Source organism: Coregonus lavaretus, assembly GCF_964263955.1.
Source record: "Coregonus lavaretus genome assembly, chromosome: 37".
NCBI lineage: Eukaryota > Metazoa > Chordata > Actinopteri > Salmoniformes > Salmonidae > Coregonus > Coregonus lavaretus.
Window position 1 is genome coordinate 24,936,726 of NC_140024.1, and position 7,180 is coordinate 24,943,905.

A 7,180-nucleotide genomic window follows, 5' to 3' on the forward strand; every position below is an offset into this window, starting at 1 on the left:
AAACACTTTAGCCTGTCAGTATGTCAACCATTGTGTAGATCTATTCTTATCTCTGTCTTTGACGACTGTTCAGTCCCGGTGTTGGTAGGAGGTTTATAGGGTGTGAAATATGGTTGAACTGCGGTTAATGAAAGTGGCAGGAATGTTTCTAGTTAGATGAATGATTAAAGGACTATAAACTCAATTTATCTCTCTCTCCCCTCTCCTCTCTCTTTTCTCATTATCTTATCTTCCTATCTGAGACTATAAAACATTTTCTTCTCTCCAGAGAGTTCATGTTGTTCTCTTTCAGTACACAGGAGGACTATAAATGGAATGAGTTGACCCATTCAAGGCCAACCCACTTGACACACCACGTCATTTCAACGTGGATAATTGGGTAATATTTGGTTGAGACGTTGATCAATGAGATTACAACCTATATTCACCCACTCAAAAAGAGAGCCAAAAGTTAGTTGAATTTCCAATGTGTTATCACTATGCTTTCAACCATCTAAATGTACAACCATATTCCAATGAAAAAACAATGTCTGATTTTTGGTTTAGTTGTCACCCAAATGTATATCACTGTGCTTTCAACCATTTAAAGGCACAGCAAAAGTTCAAATGGGAATACAATGTCAGATATTTTGTTTATTTATACAACAGATTAATGTGTTACTTATCACTGTCCTTCATCTAATAGCAGAACCAAATTACCTGGATTGCACTTGAGTTTTACATTAAAAGTACATGGTGCAATGATCAATGCCGTTCGAGATTCTGGGCAGATTATTACCGCAATTCTGAAGATCTCCACAGACCTGCAATTACATTTACATTTTAGTCATTTAGCAGACGCTCTTATCCAGAGCGACTTACAGTTAGTGAATACATATATATTTTTTATACTGGCCCCCCGTGGGAATCGAACCCACAACCCTGGCGTTGCAAACACCATGCTCTATCAAATGAGCTACATCCCTGCCGGCCATTCCCTCCCCTACACGACGCTGGGCCAATTGTGCGCCGCCCATGAGTCTCCCGGTCGCGGCCGGCTGCGACAGAGCCTGGATTCGAACCAGGATCTCTAGTGGCACAGTTAGCACTGCGATGCAGTGCCTTAGACCACTGCGCCACTCAGGAGTAGTCAATGACCTATGCATGCTATCTTGAACATGCACGGTTTATATGATGATCAAAGAAGACATTTATAGTTACAGTAACCTCAAACTGGGACCATGGATGTGTTGCTCATTTTAAGGGTGAATGTTCCATTAGTTTGTAAGAAAGCCTTAACTTTAGGCTATTTACTATATTACAAAAGTAATATTGAATTGTGTTTGGTTGACAAGGCAACCAAATATTAATATTTAAAGGAGATGTATTTACTGCTTGGATAGTTCCATCTGAGCAACTGACTTAATTCCATTCTTTAACTTTTATTTTTGGTTGAGTTGGAGACGTGGATCAAACATATCATTTGTAAACTTGTCGTCAAGTTAATAGGCTATATATTGTATTTCAAAAGTGATTCTGAATTGTGTTTGGTTGTCAACGCAACCAAATATCAACATTTGAAGGAGATTTATCTTCTGCTTGGATTCATCCATCTGTGACACTGATTTAAAGTCAAATGAAACTTTAAATCCACTTTAAATAAAGTTGAATTTGATTTAGTCCTATTGTTTAACGTAGATTTTTGATTGAGATGGAGACATTTATTTATCCAACAATTATTAATTTGAAAACAAACTGGAATTAAAGACAGACTAAGTCAGTGGCACAGATGGAACTATCCAAACAGAAGATACATCTCCTTAAAATGTTGATATTTGGTTGCATTGACAACCAAACACAATTCAATATCACTAAATATAATTACATTTGAAATCATCCAGAGCTTGAAACCATATTGTCTATTTTTTGTTAAATCCTGGGTTGAATTGAAACAATAGCTATTGATGACTTTGCAAATGCTATATAGTCCTAAATAGCATCATTGATGACATATGATTATTTGCTCTGTTAAACCTACCCGTTGGAATGACTTCGATAGCAACAGTAAATCTATTTAGTTTTTAAGTGGAGATCGCTCAACAATCATTCTCACGTAATCACATTGGTAATAGTCAGTGACAAATATCATAGCTAAGCAGGGCTTGGTAAAACCCTGGATGTGAGACCAAAGGGTAGCTGTAGATTAATCAGTTCTCCAGTAGGAGGTGCTGCCCAGCCTATAGTTTTTTTCTTCTTCTACTGATAGTGGATATAATGTTGAAGATCTGACCTTGTTTTAAAGGTACAAATTTGGTTTCCATAATGACACATAATCCTGTGGTTGAAATGTTACCCTCAAAACAGCGGTTGATGACTTTTTTCAAATCCAATGTATTTTCCACATAGATTCCACATCACAATACGTTGAGAAATTAAGTTGAAACAACATTGATTCAACCAGTTTGTGCCCAGTGGGAACTGACTTTCCCTTCTTTAGATCAGACATGACTGTTACCCAATCACTGTTGTGACATGATATTAATCTGTGTCACACAGTCAGAGAGAGAAAGAGAAAGAGAGAGTGAGATAAACAGATCAACAGAGAAAAACAAAGCCATGAAAACAACATTGTAAATACAACCAATATTGATCTGTTTACTTATCTTCCCCTACTATTCCTACTACAACTATTTGCACATTGTTAAAAACACTGTACATAGCTGATAATATACCATTTGAAACGTCTTTATCCTTTTCAAACCTTTATCTGTGCAATGTTTACTGGACATCTTTTATTGTTTTTTTGTTGATGTTGTTTTTTGTTTCTTCTTACTTCTGTTTATTATTTATTTAACTTGTTTTGGCAATGTAAAAATGTTTCCCTTTCCAATAAAGCCCCTTTGAATTGAATTGAATTGAGAGACAGACAGGCCAATGTTGATGTCAAAACATGTTCTACATAAAAAATTAATGGCAATGAATGCGTTTCCATTTATTGAATTATAATTTCAATGATCTTTCTGAATTGTCTAGATTAAAGGAGAGTTGATTCCAATTAAAATGCTGCTGACTTGGTGGAGACAGTTGTGTGATGTGTGTGCAGGGAAGGAAAAGAGATGTACGAGATATACAGATGTACAGAGACAGGTCTAAATCGGATGCAGGTGTTGTAGAGGTGTGAGTACAGGTGTGGGTGCAGGTGAGGAGGACTCCGACACACACACTGACCTTCTGGAAGACATCGTGGAGCTCCTGCAGAGACGGTCGGACCGCACGGTGACCGCTCACGCTCCCAGCGTTACGGTAGAAGTCGATGTTGGGCACGCGGTCCAGCGTGTCATGACCAAACGCACTGACCACGGACGGACGGGCGGCCCGGTGCTCTCCGTTACCATAGCCGTTACCGTTAGAGGTGGTACCACCGGAGAAAGACGTCTCCTCATAGATGGGGGGTTCGTCCCCGATCCTGTCATAGGCATCGTTCTCCATCAGACTGGCTGTAAATACAGGGTCCTCACACCTACTGGCTTATACAGGTCAAACACTACAGAAAAGGAATACTGAGGTCCTTCAGTCCTCTGGTCAGGACCTAGAGACTGTCTAAGTATCAGAAGCAATCGGCAGCTATAGGTTTAGAGTGCTGGTATTACTGACTAGTGTTGGTTCATCTGATTCTGTTTAGTTAAATCCTTGTGTAGGTCCAGAGCTGACCTATAGACCTGTCATATAGGCTGAGGTTGGCTCTGCCACCCTGGCTTTATATCCTCCTGGCCCGAATACTGGGCGCTGCCTGGGACTCAGCCATTGGCTGAACCAGCGTTCTACCAACCACTCTCAGGAACCTGTATGTCTCAGATGTCCTTGCTGCATCCTCGGGCCACAAAGCCTCTTACTAACCATTAACCAAGTAATAAATGCCTTTGATGATAAAGACCTGGAGCTCACACTGTGAAATCTAAGCAAGACTAAATATCTTATATTGAGTGATAATTCACTTAGAATTAGTGTTTTTTTGTACATTTTTACATTTCAGTCATTTAGCAGACGCTCTTATCCAGAGCGACTTGTACCAAGCTGTATTATCTAACGAGATTGTGATTATCTTATTTCAATATATTTTTGTAGATATTTTACCTTAACACAACTATTAATGTACAATATCTTGAATAGATTACTTGTAGTAAAGATGCACTATGCAGAAATCACTATGCCATTTTCTGGTTGCTTTCAATGAGAATGACAGATCTAAAACACACATTTCTATGTGAATTTGGTCAGGTCGCCCTAAAAGTTACATATTGCAGCTTTAATTCCATTTCCATAGATTAAAATAAGCTAAATGATCTGCCAATGACGCACGAAAAAAGAAGAAAAAAAAGGTTACGAGAATTGTCACTCAATATAACAAATGTAGGCTTTAGGTCACAAGGTGACCAGGAAAAAGTTTAAAGGTTAAAGTTTCTAATGATATGCCACAACACAACGACTAGGTTAGAGAGCAATGGCAATGTGACTCTTATGGTAGTTGGAGGTTATAATTGAGACGTGTGGAGAAAGAACTTCTGCCTTATTCTCGAATGATGTAAATTGACATTGATACACTACATAACCAAAAGTATGTGGACACCTGCTCGTCAAACAACTCATTCCAAAATCATAGGCATTAATATGGAGTTGGTCCCCCCTTTGCTGCTATAACAGCCTCCACTCTTCTGGGAAGGCTTTCCACTAGATGTTGGAACATTGCTGCGGGGGCTTGCTTTCTAATCAGCAACAAGAGCATTAGTGAGGTGGGGCACTGATGTTGGGCGATTAGACCTGGCTCGCAGTCGGCATTCCAATTCATCCCAAAGGTGTTTGATGGGGTTGAGGTCAGGGCTCTGTGCAGGCCAGTCAAGTTCTTCCACACCAATCTCAACAAACCATTTCTGTATGGACCTCGCTTTGTACACGGGGGCATTGTCATGCTGAAACAGAAAAGGGCCTTCCCCAAACTGTTGCCACAAAGTTGGAAGCACAGAATTGTCTAGAATGTCATTGTTCCTTCACTTGAACAAAGGGGCCTAGCCACAGACCATTATTCCTCCTCCACCAGACGATTTTTATGCGCTTCAGCCCTCGGTGGTCCCGCTCTCTGAGCTTGTGTGGCCTACCACTTCGCGGCTGAGCCGTTGTTGCTCCTAGACGTTTCCACTTCACAAGCGCTTACAGTTGACCGGGGGCAGAAATTTGCAGAAATTTGACGAACTGACTTGTTGGAAAGGTGGCATCCTATGACGATGCCACGTTGAATGTCACTGAGCTCTTCAGTAAGGCCATTCTACTGACAATGTTTGTCTATGGAGATTACATGGCTGTGTGCTCGATTTTATACACCTGTCAGCAACGGGTGTGGCTGAAATAGCCGAATCCACTCATTTGAAGGGGTGTCCACATACTTTTGTATATATAATGTACTCTTTCAGTGTATACATCTGCAGTCTTAGTGTCTGTAAAGCCTATTGTCTGTCTCAATCCCAGTATCTATTTACATGCTTAATAATTTTTTTTTTAAATCACGAAAATGTACCGTTGGAGAGAGAGTTGTGGAGGTGGGAATGTTTGCAGGAAGGTTACACCGACTGAAACTGTGGGCAAATGAAATACAATTTTATTTGTCACATACGCCGAATACAATGGGTGTAGACTTTACCGTGAAATGCTTGCTTACGAGCCCTTCCCAACAATGCCTAGTTAAATCACAGTAATCATGTGTGCAGGGAGGAGTAACACGTATCTCTGATGAACTGTAATGGAGGTTGTCATACTGTACAGGTTGAGTGGTGCAGTAATAGGACAAAGTTGAGTTCGCCATGCACAGTCCATGCTAGGCTTAGTTCTTCATGCACAGTCCATGATTGGCTTAGTTCTTCATGCACAGTCCATGTTTGGCTTAGTTCTTCATGCGCAGTCCATGTTTGGCTTAGTTCTTCATTCACAGTCCATGTTTGGCTTAGTTTTTCATGCACAGTCCATCCAGAGTGGCAGAGCACTCTGGATGGACTGTTCCCCTCCTGTTCCCACTAGGAGGGGAACAGGTGGACAGGAACAGTAGGTATGAAACTAGATTGTTAAAGGTGTTAATATGGAAGTTAATATGAGACTTAAAGTGGGACTGACAGCATTTTAGCAACATGAAAGCTTATTAAATACTGTTCATATACACCCCCAGGAAGAATATGACACATTTCTTTACATTTTCTGACAAGCGAGCACATAGAGTGCATTCGGAAATTATTCAGACCCCTTCACATTTTCCACATTTTGTTACATTACAGCCTTATTCAATACGTTTTTGTTCTCATCAATCTACACACAATACCCCATAATGACAAAGCGGAAACAGGTTTGTTGAAATCTTTGCAAATGTACTGTATTAAAAATAAAAAACTGAAATACTTTATTTACATAAGTATTCAGACCATTTGCTATGAGACTCGAAATTGAGCTCGGGTGCGTCCTGTTTCCATTGATCATCCTTGAGATGGTATTGTGTGTAGATTGATGAGGGAAAAAACCCCCAATTTAAACCATTTTAGAATAAGGCTGTAACGTAACAGAATGTTGAAAAAGTGAAGGTGTCTGAATACTTTCCGAATGCACTGTAGATATGGTCATTTTCATGTTTTCATACTTCATAGAATGTTTGGGAATTACGTAGATTAAGGTATTTGGGAAAATACCATAGCAATATAGAGTGGGGAAGCGGCAGTGCGTCTGGACAATTGATAGACATTGCAGTAAATTTAAATGAATAAAAAGTGTGTCTTGTCCAGGCCCAGACTCTACACAGACGGTGCGCCATAGCCAATCAGAGCTACAGTAGGCCTTTATGCAAATAAGGCAGACAGGCCTGCCTGCCATCATTCACTTTGAACTGGACACAGGCATTAGCAACAGCGCAACTTTGCATCATTAGAAAGCATTCGCAAAAGCTACAAAATACACCTTTATGGTTTTCTGCAAATATGTAAATACCATGAGAGTCCTCTTACATTTGGGAACTTTACAGTCCTATTGATCAAACAACCATGAACAGGTAGGCTATATCTCCCTCAGTTGCCTATGCACAGCAACAACAACAAGAACAACAACTAATGTTAGCCAGAGAGAGATGAGCTAAAATCTAATGAGGGAACCCTCTTAAACTTTTTCAGCTTGT

General features: G+C 40.0%; 1 pseudogene across 1 annotated transcript; it reads right to left on the bottom strand.

Moving 5' to 3' along the window:
* Nucleotides 1–3,034: 3,034 nt before the first annotated feature.
* LOC311111277 lies at nucleotides 3,035–3,682 on the bottom strand (annotated as a pseudogene). The gene has a single exon. The product of its transcript is annotated as an uncharacterized misc_RNA (transcript).
* Nucleotides 3,683–7,180: the final 3,498 nt, after the last annotated feature.